The 12,738-nt window shown below is 40.9% G+C and overlaps 1 long non-coding RNA gene across 2 annotated transcripts; it reads left to right on the top strand.

Annotated features, from left to right (window-relative positions):
- Positions 1 to 2,044: 2,044 nt before the first annotated feature.
- On the top strand, positions 2,045 to 4,529 carry LOC147616523 (uncharacterized). Of its 2 annotated transcripts, XR_015262506.1 has the most exons (4): positions 2,060 to 2,404; positions 2,706 to 2,747; positions 2,913 to 4,086; positions 4,188 to 4,529. It is a non-coding gene; the product is annotated as an uncharacterized LOC147616523 (long non-coding RNA). The 2 variants fall into 2 exon arrangements; XR_015262507.1 differs by lacking the exon at positions 4,188 to 4,529 and having other exon boundaries at positions 2,045 to 2,404; positions 2,913 to 3,953.
- The last annotated feature ends 8,209 nt before the right edge of the window (positions 4,530 to 12,738 follow it).

The following is a 12,738-nucleotide window of genomic DNA, read 5'->3' on the forward strand; positions in this document are numbered from 1 at the left end:
TTGTAGTTCACAAGCACATGTTGCATACATAGGCACTTAGAATAGGTAGCACCCTACCCCAAACCTCTACTTATGTCTCTAAATAGGGGTATCTAGCTAGGGCATCATGCTAGGTAAAAGTCTGTTCCATGTGATTTAAGCACATTGATGTTAGCACCTTTTAGGTAGATAGGTGTATGAAAATTTTCTGTGACAATGAAAATTCTGCAATACGTGCCTTTCTATCTTAATGTTATTTTAGGGACTTTAGTATGATTTAGAAAAATTACAATGATTGTTATTTATTCAAATTTATGTTCTTACTCCTTACTCTATGATAAAATATGACATCTGAAAGCTCACAAGCGAGATGATGGTAAGTAAATCAACATGTGCTACAAAGAAAGCTTGGTTGTATTTATAAATAATAAAACTAGTGATTCCTTTCATAATTTATAATATCAAGTTTTTGGCTAACAAATCTAAAGTTTATGAGAAGATCCTCTCATGATATGCTCATTTTTTATAATTAGGGATTCCCCTTGAAAAATGAGAATAAAGTGAATGAGTACAATATAATTTCTATTAAAGAAAAGGAAGCAAATTACATCATAATAGCTTCTAAGAAAGAACAATGAATGCCGCATTTAGAAACATCATTTCAATGCCAAAGCTATTGGCATAGCTATATTTAAGAAACATCATTAATGCCAAAGTTAGTGGGATAATTATATTTAATTGTCACATGTGTAATGTCACATTTTGCTTCGTAACTAAGAACATGTGCAAACTTCATTTGCTAATGTCTTCTATATATAAAGTGACTGCACGTTCATGCATCATGCATATAAAAAAAAGATTACATTGGTGTGAATGTCACTACACTATGATATCGACATGGCTTAAACCTATATAAAAATTTGAGGAGTTATGACTTTTACTAAGCTTGAGCGGTTGCATGCATAACTGGAGGGTTGACAACTTTATAATAGCCTGTTTGTTGCATTAAGATCCAATAAGGAGAAACATGAATGCCAAATTTCTAAGTATTGTTAAGGTGTATAAGACATTCTTTTATATATAAACAAACAAAGGGCATGCCATGGGAAGGTTTATATGGCAAAGGGGAGTGGAGGTCCTCCAAATTCTAGTTCTAGAGATGGATGTAAATGCCATGTTGTAACTACGGTTAAGGGATTAATAGGTGAATACTTAGAAGACCGTGAACCTCTTCCACAATATAGGGTGAGGACAAATTTGATTGTGTAAATATAAGGATTTAATGTTTTACAGGTACTTGATTAGGAATGAAAAGGGGGATTAGGAAGGAGTTTGGTGGAATGGAAAAGGAGGGGAAAAGAATGCATTTATGCAGTGAGGCTGCCCACTTGTGATGATAATAGACGAGCAATCTTATTCATCCGAGTGGGACGTGCGGGGAAGATGTGTAAAATTTGAGGTCCATCGACCGAATGAGGGCGCTAGTGGACACTGAGTGATTATTGAGAGGATTGGGGTACTAGATGAGCATGCTGAAAAGTGTGTTGTTGTTGTTGTTGTTTGGGGGTTGTGGTTGGTTTGATAGTAGCACTCTTGGGTTTTCAAGACAAAAGGTGGACAAAATGGGGTGTGTGGCATGGATGGGAAAAGATCGTGTGTGGCATGGATGGGAAAAGATCGTGTATTGGCAAGGTGTTATAAACTCATAAATAAAGGGGAAAAGATGTACTTAATAGTGTAAAACTAATAATAAAGAATAAATGGCATTTTAGTCAAAAATAAATAAATAAATAAAGGAGTTTGATAAGGGAAAGAGTGATTATTATTGAAGCAAAATAAAGGGCTTAAATGTGGGGACTTTTTTACACGTGCACTTTTGCAGTGAATCCTGATCTGGAAGTTGAGTGGCCGAGGGGGGCCCGAGCCTCCGCGGCTCGGCACCGGAGCACATGCCCCGTATCACTTGGAGGCCGAGAAGCTGGTGGCTCCAGTTACGTGGACCAATGAGGGGCGCTGAAAAGGTCGTAGGATCTTGACAGGCGGGCCGAGGCCTCATGAAATCTTTTTCTGCACGCAGAAGGCCTTCGCGAGATCGCCGCGAGACCGCCGTTAGGCTTGACGGCGTCAGGCCTAACAGCGGATTAGCGGCCGCTTCGAAGGGCGTTAGCGCTCTCTAATAGCGGGTTTTCTTCCAGCACACATGTATTCTGTTCCTCATATCTACTCTCTCAGATATTTGAAGACCATAGCAGTGGGTGTCTCAGAGAGAGAGAGAGAGAGAGAGAGAGAGAGAGAGAGAGAGAGAGAGAGACCATTTATGATTCTCCCTTTACGGCCAAGTTCATGAAGGTGCCCACTTCTTTGGCCCTCTGATGCAGAACTGAAACCCGTGCTTTTCAGCTTCTGGGCTCTTGAATTAGTATGGGTAAGTCTTGGAGTTAGCATGCAAAAGAGCCTGAATTGGGATTGTTTCAAGCACTTGATTTTGTATAGAGCGTTGATCTGAGCACTGGAGAGAGAGAATGCAAAATTTGGGTTTGTTCTGGGCACTCTAGGTGGGCATTTGAAAGGGAAGAGGAGGGGGGTTTGTAATTATTTCCTAATCTCTGGTATATTAAGAGTTTGGGAACAACAGGGATTACTATGCTCTGCTGTGAAGGTTATAAACTTAAGTTAGCCCTAACACTCTTTTAAGCAGACTAATCTGACTCTTACTTGTGTGGCAGGATAAGGCCCCGTTTGTGAGAAACCGATCCAACTAATACCTGGTTAGTTAGACCATACCCTGTTATTTGCTTCAGAGGTACATGGTTTTCCTCAAGTGTTTTGGATCTGCAATTGCTTAGCTTTTTTTTAAAATAATTTTGGGGGGTTTTTTGTTGTGTTTTTTTGTTTTTTTGTGGGGGTGGGTGGATGGGTGATGAGCTCAACAGATCTCTGGCCTTGCTATCGTACGCCGGTCGTCGTCACATGGAATCAACCTCTTGTTGTTCCTCATACACTTTTTAATAGATTTGTACCATCACTCCGCAGTTATTACCTTCAAGTCTCCTAAGAGGTATGCTATCAAAAATCTGAGATTTCTTCTGAAGATCTGATGAAGAGGGGGGATGATGCTTCATGCCCAGAAAATGGGAATGCTATAAATGGCAAGGTCTGGGAGACCTTCCAGATAAGCTTTTCTCAGGTTCAGACCATCTTGGACCAAAACCGGGTCCTAATCAGGGAGATCAACCAAAACCATGAAAGCAAGATACCTGAGAACCTCACGAGAAATGTTGCCCTCATAAGGGAGCTCAATAGCAACATTGCACGCATAGTGGAGCTCTACGCCAACCTCTCGACAGAGTTTGTGCAGTCAATGGTCGAGAACTCCACGGAAGGAGAGGCAGGCAACCATACAACAAATACCGATACAGATGGCTCCAACACTCCCCCATTCATGGGGCAAAAAAAGGCGCGGCTTGGGTGACCACAGCACATCAACTGTCCTGCTCTCTTTTCTGAGGCTTGAAGTCCTTGCATTCTGTTCATGAGCTCATTGAGAGGCCTGCATTGAGCATTGGTCTTCCTGCACTTGAAGTCAGGAAGGCCCACCACGACATCTTAAAGGGAAGGTGCAAATCGTTTTTTGGTTGCATCAGCAACAGTTTTTCACAAAAAGATTACATGATAACCTGTAAGGTGCATGGAAATGCAGTCATGTCTTGGTAATAAATGCAAGGATAACCAGTAATGCGGTAGGAACTAAGTGGCTCATGAGTGTTGTCAGGATGCAGTAGGCTCTGGTTCAGCTCTTGTTTGTGCAATGGCAGAAGGCTGTATGGGTGGTAAAGCCCGAGCAAGCGTCTGTTCAACATTTTTCTGTAGTATAAGCTTAAGGGTGCTCATGGAACATTGGCCACTGAACTGGTCCTGTGCTATGTTATATTTATAAATATCTGGCTAACAGTACTCTTTTTTCCACTGCAAAATTTTGGCAAAGCTTATATCATGTTCGGGAATGTGGTAACTGTTACCTTCTTTGTCTCACGATCATGCATGGTATCACATCAGGAAGGAATGGATGCTCACCATCCTCTCCTCTCATTACATAGGCTAAACAAGGTATTTTCTTTGGACTCTTGAGTGAGTGGTTTGCACAATATGCCTTTTTCTTCCCACATGTCTTCTCCTAACTAATGCCATTGGTTTCTCTCAATGTCAAGTTATGGTTTCTCGGATGTCAAGATGAAGTCATATTTCAGAAAAATGGAGGTCCCATGGGCTTTGATTGCTTAGAAGAGGTATGCATTTGGGTCTAGTGGCTATGGAGCGAGGTTCTGTATGGCAGGATCCTTCGAGAATGACACTGATCATAGGATTTAAACATGCACAATGCCCGTTGTTCTTGAAGAGAAGACATGACTGAACCATGGGAATATCTCATTGCCAAAACCAATGGTTGTGATATGGAAGGGCATTGGGTACTTTCAAATCTAGTCAGTAACTTGTGGCCATTGAACATCATCCATTGAATTGAGCATTTCTATTCTGTATGTTTTAAATAACAGTGTCATTCACAATTGTCTGAGAGTTGTGGCCATTGAGCATTCCTATTCTGTTTTTTAACTATAACAGTGAACTGAGCATTTTCTCTTCTGTTTCTTTACCATAACAATGCTATGCACACCATCAAGAAAGTGTGGGCCAAAAACCCGTTATCATTTTGGTCATCACTACTTGGCCGCTTGGTCGATTTGTATGAAAAGCCATTACCATCGGTGCTTGTAGTAATCATGCTTATCTTAACAACCATGGTGCATGCTGTCCTGAAATAGTGCAAAACTTCAAAAGCATGTACAAGCTACTTGTCCATGGAAAGAGAATAGAAAGGAAATGACCATTGAGTAGTTTTGCAGTAGAGGTTGTGTAGATGTAGTTAACTTAGGAAGGTTTGACCCCTTGCTTGCCAAACAGGCTACACATCATAATACATGGAGGGTTGAAGGAAACATTTCCAGGACAGATGTTTAATGTCCAGTTTCAGTCCCAAGTTCAAAATGAATGATTGGTACGAAAAGGCATGTCCATGTATGAACAATGGATTATTTTGCACTAGTGGGAGGCTCGCGCCATGTGGCTAGAGAGGAGAGAAGATGGTTTTAGAGCAGACACTAGAGAGAGTGACATGTGGCAGGAGAGAAAAACATGTGCTCAATAGAGCACCATGTGGCTAGAGGAGGAGAGGAGATGGTTTTAGAGGAGACGCTAGAGAGAGTGACATGTGGTAGGAGAGAAAAACATGTGCTTAATAGAATAGAAGATATGTCACATCTATGCCCATTCATGTCTTTTCATATTTGTCAAATTAGGTGGCCTACTTCATGCCTCCTCACATCTTGTATCAAGGATATTTAACCATGATTAATCTTAAAGAAATTATGTGTGTTCTAATTTCTCGCCCATACAACTCTACTAGTTTATATGACAAATATTTTTAACTTTTAATTTTTCACTCTAGCATGGAGGGTGCCTCCAAAGGCAAACTCATCATTTTTTATGTTGTGTTTAAGGTTGAAGATGCTACATCCCAAGAAGCACAAAGTATGCCAAGAAAGTAAATAAGAAAGGTTTGGAAGAATGTTAATGCAAGCTACGATTTGTGAAAGAATGGTTCTTTTACTCTAACATGGAAGGGGTACATTCATGTTAATTTTAACTCTACATTGTGCCACAACACAAACTCATCAAATTTCTCTTGTGTTTAGGCTATAGTATGTTGGATTCAAGAAGCAAAAGAGATATCAATGAAAACAAGAAGACTTTGGAAGAATGTCCAATCTATGTTTTGTGATAGGATGCAGATTCTATACCTATTGTATTAGGTGTTACTAATCCTTACTATTGAGACTAGAGCTGAGCTCTATGGTCTCTCTTATTCTAAGTTCTTAATCAAGATCCCATTGAATTTCTCGTCTCAAGGAAAAAGCCAGATAGATTTACTATTTGCTTGGAGAAATTCGGCTACTTATTTCTCTTTATAATTCACTTTAAAAGTGTACCTTTAAGTACCTTATCTTGATCCTTTTCTAGCTTTAAAAGATAATTCCAGTTAGCCAACAATCTTTATCTAAGCTACCTTGGCCAATTTCTATGCAAGATTATAAGGAATCTCTAGACTCCTATTAGACATGGAACCAAAGTCCTTATCTTTCCCTATTCTTTCAAAATTTAGCTTAATTCATGTAAATTTTTACTATGCATAAACCTTCCTTTAATCTTGATCCTATGGAGCTATAAGTCATCAAAGTTAGACTTTCTCTCTCCAGGATTACTCTCTATCTCTCTCTCTAAATCTACATATTAATCATTCTATTTTTAACGTTTCTAACTTAATAACCTCCTTAACTCTGATAGAGAGCTATTCCCGTCATTTTTACCCTAATGCAAAACTATATTACACCATATGTTGCACATCTATTCTAGAGATTGCCAAACCCTTGAGGGAGACTCTCTCTAGACTTGAGAACTTTATCATTCCTCCATTTTTGGCCAATTCTATCGTCTTCTACCATGTGAACCTATATATTTTTATGTGTAAGTTTCCACAAATTTTAGTGAAATTTAAGCTATGAGAAAGAACCATATGCACGCCTTGATGCTTTAAAAACAATAGAGCATAAACTTGGTACTCTTAATATAGTGTACATTAAACAATTAATTTTTTTAATCTAATCTCTGAGGATGATCCTTGGTAGTCTTAATTTAGTTTACACTGAACAATTAGTTCTTTTTATCTAATCTCTAAGGATGATCCTTAGTACTTTAGGGATGATCCTTGCCTTAGTTCTTTTTATCTAATCTCTAAGGATGATCCTTAGAAATTTAACCTTTGAAAATTTAAGGTACTTTATTTGAATAACCTTTAGAAAAAATATCCAATAAAGATAAGGTGTTCAAAGGTTTTATTGAGTCCATATATATTTAGCATAAATTACAATAGGGTCACCTTATTAATGTAAATATTGTTGGAATTAGGGTTGCAGGAAAGCACACAAAGCTTGGAGAAGAAGAAGCAAGAATGCACACAACACACAATGTATTAGATTGTGTAATGTACAAAAGATAAGTTAGCCCTAGAATGATGGGCGTATATACAAGCCGGGGGAAAAAACCTCCTAAAGAGGGAAAAAGTGCCCCGACGGTCCTAAGTGTGAGAAAGAAGAGATGAGAGAAGAGACAATGTACTCAAGAACTCATCAATGAACCACTAGCCAACTTCATTAGAAATGAACTACAATGCCTCATATATATAGGAAAGTTCCTCCACCCTTTCCTCCACCCAAAAATGTGTGTAAATAGAAAAAAATGGAAATGAATGCTATAAATCCCAAAAATGCCTAGAGGCAAAGAGTGTGCCACTAGTGTGACACCATCAGGAGATGACACCTATCCAACACCTCCTCACCATGTCATGTGAGACAAGATGTTGCAAAGTAGCAAGAGGAACATGGCCAAAGCGGAAATGCCATAGATCACTATCTTCATTAGAAACAAGTGCTTTAGGAGAAGCAAATAATTGATGAAGATGAGACTCATGTGGTGGCAACTGTGCTGTAAAAGAGCTTATATGATAAAGCCCAGCATTTTGATAGCCATGTGCCACACAAGAAAGTGACTGTCTATCAATGATTTCAATCACTTCATCATCAAAGTAAACCCCAAGACCTTTAGAAGTAGCCTTAGAGATAGAAAATAAGTTGGCAGACATCTTAGGCACATGCAAAACATCATGTAAGATAGCATCTCCAAAAGAAACATCACCAATACCAATCACAGGAAGAGACGAAGCATCACCAATGTGTACTGATGAAGAGATAGACTTACGGTTTTCCAATAAGGAAGAACTATTCGTCATGTGAGAGGTAGCATCACTATCGGCAATCCACTCATCCACAGTATGCGTATCAAGATCTTTGATTACCATAAGTGATGTGTCACATGAAGAAGTAGAAGACATAGCAACATATGCAATCTTGGCATCACCGTCTTCCTTCTTGTCTTTGTTTTTGTCGTGAGAAGATGTTGATGTAGAAGAACCCTTAGATTTGGATTCAAGTTCAGCTTTTACCTTCTTGGATGCCGTCTTCTTAGCAAAACAACGATCCTCCGTATGGCCACTACGACCACAAAAAGTGCACTCCTTGGAAGAATCCTTGTCGCCTTTGGTTGAAGAATCTTTAGCATTGGAATTAGAGCCTTTGCGTTGATCATTCCCCTTGCCTTTGCCTTTGCCCTTGCCTTGGCTTACAAAAGCCAAGTCCTTTTTGTTTTGCTTGCGAGTAAGGCACTTATCATGAAGAAGACCCATAGTCTCTTCAAAGGAAGGGAAAGGAACTCGAAGAAAGATGTTATCTTTGAATGATTCAAAAGAAGAAGGCAATTTATCAAGTAGCTTGTGGACCGGATTGCTTACCAATGTACCAAACTCTTCAAGCTGCCGCTTGATTCGATTGAATTCTCCAAGCTTCTCCACTATGTTGTCGGATTCGGAGATAGAAAGCTTATCCAAATCTTCTTCCAACTTAGCCATCTTAACCGTTAAAAGTCTTCCATATTGCATTTGTATAGCATGCCATAATGGTTGAGCCGTACTCCTTGTAGAGAGAAATTGAGACACAACCGATGTAGACATGCCATGCACAAGTAAAGCTTTGGCCCGTGCATCCATATAGGTTTGATATTGAGAAGGCACCATATGAGGAGAAGTGATTATAGACCACAACCTAGCGCTTTCTGTTACCATATTATAGTAGTGATGTGTGTGAACACACTTAGGACCGCCGGGGCACTTTTTCCCTCACTAGGAGGTTTTTTTCCCCCGTGCATTGTATATACGCCCATTATCTTCTAGGGCTTGTTATCTTTCATTTTTGGCACTCATAATACACTACTGTGTTGTGCTCAAGCTTCCTCATCTTCTTGAAGTTGTGTGTGCATTCCTGCAACCCTAATTCCAACAATTGGTATCAGAGCAGGCTTCCTCCTCCCGGGCAGCATCACCGGCACCTGCCGCTTCATCTCCTCCGATTGCAACGAGGTTTCACGAGCGTCTGTGCAGGTTAGTATATGCCGTGGGAGAGCCCGTAGGGCTTGTTTGTTTCAGAATTTTGATCTGAAGTCATTTCGCCCTCCGTTTTTGCATTCCAAGTACTGCGCAGGCAAAATCGTCCTACTGTGCAGATTTTCTGTCAAGTTTAAAATCTGCAGGACAGGTGCCCATTCGTCTGTTTTGGGCTGTGCTACATAGCACAGGTCGATTTTATACAGGTTTACCTCTTACAGACAGCATTTACATCTAGTAGTACAGTCATTGGCCATGGCTGACAACAATGATGTATTCCGCATGTTGGCTGCTGAGGATAAGTTGGATGGCACCAACTATCCATTGTGGGCATATATGATGCGACATGTATTGGTAGCAAAGGGGTTATGGAACATTGTGCAGGGTATTGATGCACGTCCTATTGTGGCTGGGAATGCTGCAAACACATCAGAAACAGGTACTGTTGATGATGGTGCAGGCACAAGTGCTGTAGCAGCTGTTCGAGAACCACCACTTTCAGCAGAGCAGATTCGTTGGGATGGTAGAGATGCGCAGGCTCATGCCTTGATTGCGCTGTCTGTCAAACGTACCATTATCCCACATATTCGTTCCTGCAGGACTTCTAAGGATGCTTGGGATGTACTTGCCACATTGTATCAGGCAAGAAATGAGGCTCGTGTTGCTTATCTCCGAAAACAGTTGGAGAGTGAGCATATGAACGAAGGTGATTCTATGGATAGCTTTTTGACAAAGATCAAGGATTTCAAAGAGCAGCTCATTTCTGCAGATGAAATCCTGTCAGACAGTTCACTTGTGCAGACTGTTTTGAATGGTCTACCAGATTCTTATCAGGGTTTTGCTTCCACTCTTCGCTTGATGATGAAAGGCAATCCCAATGCCTTATCATTTGAGGAGTTAGTTTCTGTTTTGCTGCAAGAAGACCAGTCAAGGCAAAACAGGAATATTATGCGTGTCGCAGATCAAGCTTTCGTTGCTAGTCAGAGAAGCGGGAAAGGTAAAGCTGGCTTTTCTTCTAGTAAGCAGAAATCTGCAAATGCTGCGCAACCAAAGAAGGAAGACAAAGATGAGAAGAAGGGTGACAAACAGAAGACATTTTGCAAGTACTGTAAGGGAAATGATCATGTCATCAAAGCGTGTCCTAAGCTGGCTGCGAAAGAGGCTAAGAAGAAAGAGGCTGGTATGGCTGTTGCAGATGCCTCTCCTTCTAACAATGAATCTGCTAATGTTGTGCTAGATACAGAATGGGCATTCAATGCGCAGTGCAGTTATGACCCATCTTTGCATGACACATGTATGTCTGCAGTAGATTCAGATGTATGGTACTTTGACAGTGGTGCCACTAAGCATATCACCTCGCAGCGCAGTTTATTCACTTTCCTTGAGTCTGCTCCCACAGGGAATACTGTCACTTGTGCCAATAACTCCTCTTATCCCGTTAAAGGAGTTGGACAGATTGTGCTGAATGTTGCAAATTGCAACACCTTTACACTTTTTGATGCATTGTATGTGCCAGGGATCAAAAAGAATCTGCTGTCAGTCTCCGCATTTGCCAAAACAGGTTTGGTTGTAAAATTTGTGGATGACAGATGTACTGTTCATGATCTCTCTTGTGGTGACAACATTGTAGCATCTGGTTCACTATGTCGAGGGCTGTATAAGCTCAATATGGATGGCAAATGTGTAGAGGATTCAGCATGTGCTATTATGGATACGCAGGCTATTTCAGATGCAAAACTGTGGCATGCACGTTTTGGTCATCTGAATTTTGCAAGTTTGCTGCGCCTGCTGCAGAAATCTGAAATGGTGTCTTCTTTGCCTAAGCTTGAGGCACCTGTCAAGCATGTTTGTGAGGGCTGCATATTGGGTAAAATGCAGCGTGCTTCCTTTCCCAAAGATGGATCAGTGAGAGCTGAACGCAGATTGCAGCTTGTTCACAGTGATGTTTGTGGTCCCATGCAAACTCCATCATTTGGAAACTACCTTTACTTCGTGACTTTCATTGATGATTTTACCAGGCATGCATGGGTATATCCTTTGAAGGCAAAGTCCGAAGTGTTTTTGTGCTTCAAACAGTTTTTGGTTATGGCTGAAAATGTGTCAGAAAGTAAGATGGGCACCCTCCGTTCAGATCGAGGGGGGGAGTATATGTCTTCAGAATTTAATGCATTTCTGGCTGAGCGTGGGATAAAACACCAATGTACAGTGCCGTATACACCACAGCAAAATGGTGTGGCTGAGAGAAAAAACAGGTCTCTCATGGAAATGGCAAGATGTATGGTTAAGAGTCAAAGTCTACCACATGGTTTTTGGCTTGAGGCTGTCATGTGTGCCACTTATGTACTAAACAGGTGTCCCACCAAAGCATTACAGGTTGTCACTCCATATGAGGCTTGGCATGGCCGCAAGCCATCTGTTGGCCATTTACGTGTTTTTGGTTGCCTGGCATATGCATTAGTGCCTGTGCAACATCGCAGAAAATTGGATGACAAAGCTGTCAAATGTATTTTTGTTGGATATAGTGCTGAGAGCAAAGGCTATCGTTTGTATCATCCACAGACAAAGCGCATTTTGGTTAGCCGTGATGTTGTATTTGTGGAAGATGCAGTTCAGCCCTTGGTTTCATGTACTAAGGAGACAGATATCAGCTCACGTGATGTCTATGATACATTGTTGCCTCTTTTCAGTGGTGCACAGTCAAGTGCAATACCTCATGAGGCAGTTTTTCAGCCTATGCAGGTTTTAAATGATGGCACAGATCAGCCTATATCTGATGCAGATGTGCATGATGCACTTGAGGATGAGAGACAAGAGATTGAGGGCTCTAGGAATATGCCTAGATGGCTGGTGCAGACTTTGTGTGACAGCAAGTTGGATGCCCCTTTGTCTAGTCGCACTCGTTCTGGCTCTCATGGTGCCTCTTATGCGTCAGATTGTTATGCATTGGCTGTTTCTAGTATGTGCGATGAAAGTGAGCCTGTTTCATTTGATGAGGCACAAAGTTCAGAAAATTGGATGGCTGCTATGCAAGCAGAATACGATGCTATTATGAAGAATAGTACATGGTCTTTATGTGACTTGCCCCCTGGCAAGAAGGCCATTGGCACTAAGTGGGTATACAAATTGAAGCGTAAGCCTGATGGCACAGTGGATCGCCATAAGGCTAGGCTTGTTGCAAAAGGTTATGCTCAAGAGAAGGGCATTGATTTTGATGAGACTTTTGCTCCCACATGTCGTATGACCACTGTTCGTAGCATCTGTGCATTAGCAGCTCATAATGGTTGGAATGTACATCAGCTGGACATAAAGACTGCGTTCTTAAATGGAGATTTGCATGAGGAGGTGTATGTATCGCAGCCTCGTGGTTTTGTTCAAAGAGGGCAGGAAAACAAAGTGTGCAGGTTAAAAAAGGCTTTATATGGTTTAAAGCAAGCTCCACGAGCTTGGTATGAAAAAATACATGCATATTTGACTGCACATGGGTTTCAGAATAGTCCAACAGAAAGCACTTTGTATGTTAAACGTGTGGATGGTGTACATCTAATCATTGCTCTCTATGTCGATGACATGCTGCTCACAGGACCAAATGAGAGTCATATTGCTGATTTTAAGGCTGATTTGAATGCCTCTTTTGAGATGTCAGATTTGGGGCA

The sequence above is a fragment of the Cibotium barometz genome, chromosome 38 (genome assembly GCF_041138505.1).
Source record: "Cibotium barometz isolate CiBa-2024 chromosome 38, ASM4113850v1, whole genome shotgun sequence".
In the NCBI taxonomy this organism is placed as follows: domain Eukaryota; kingdom Viridiplantae; phylum Streptophyta; class Polypodiopsida; order Cyatheales; family Cibotiaceae; genus Cibotium; species Cibotium barometz.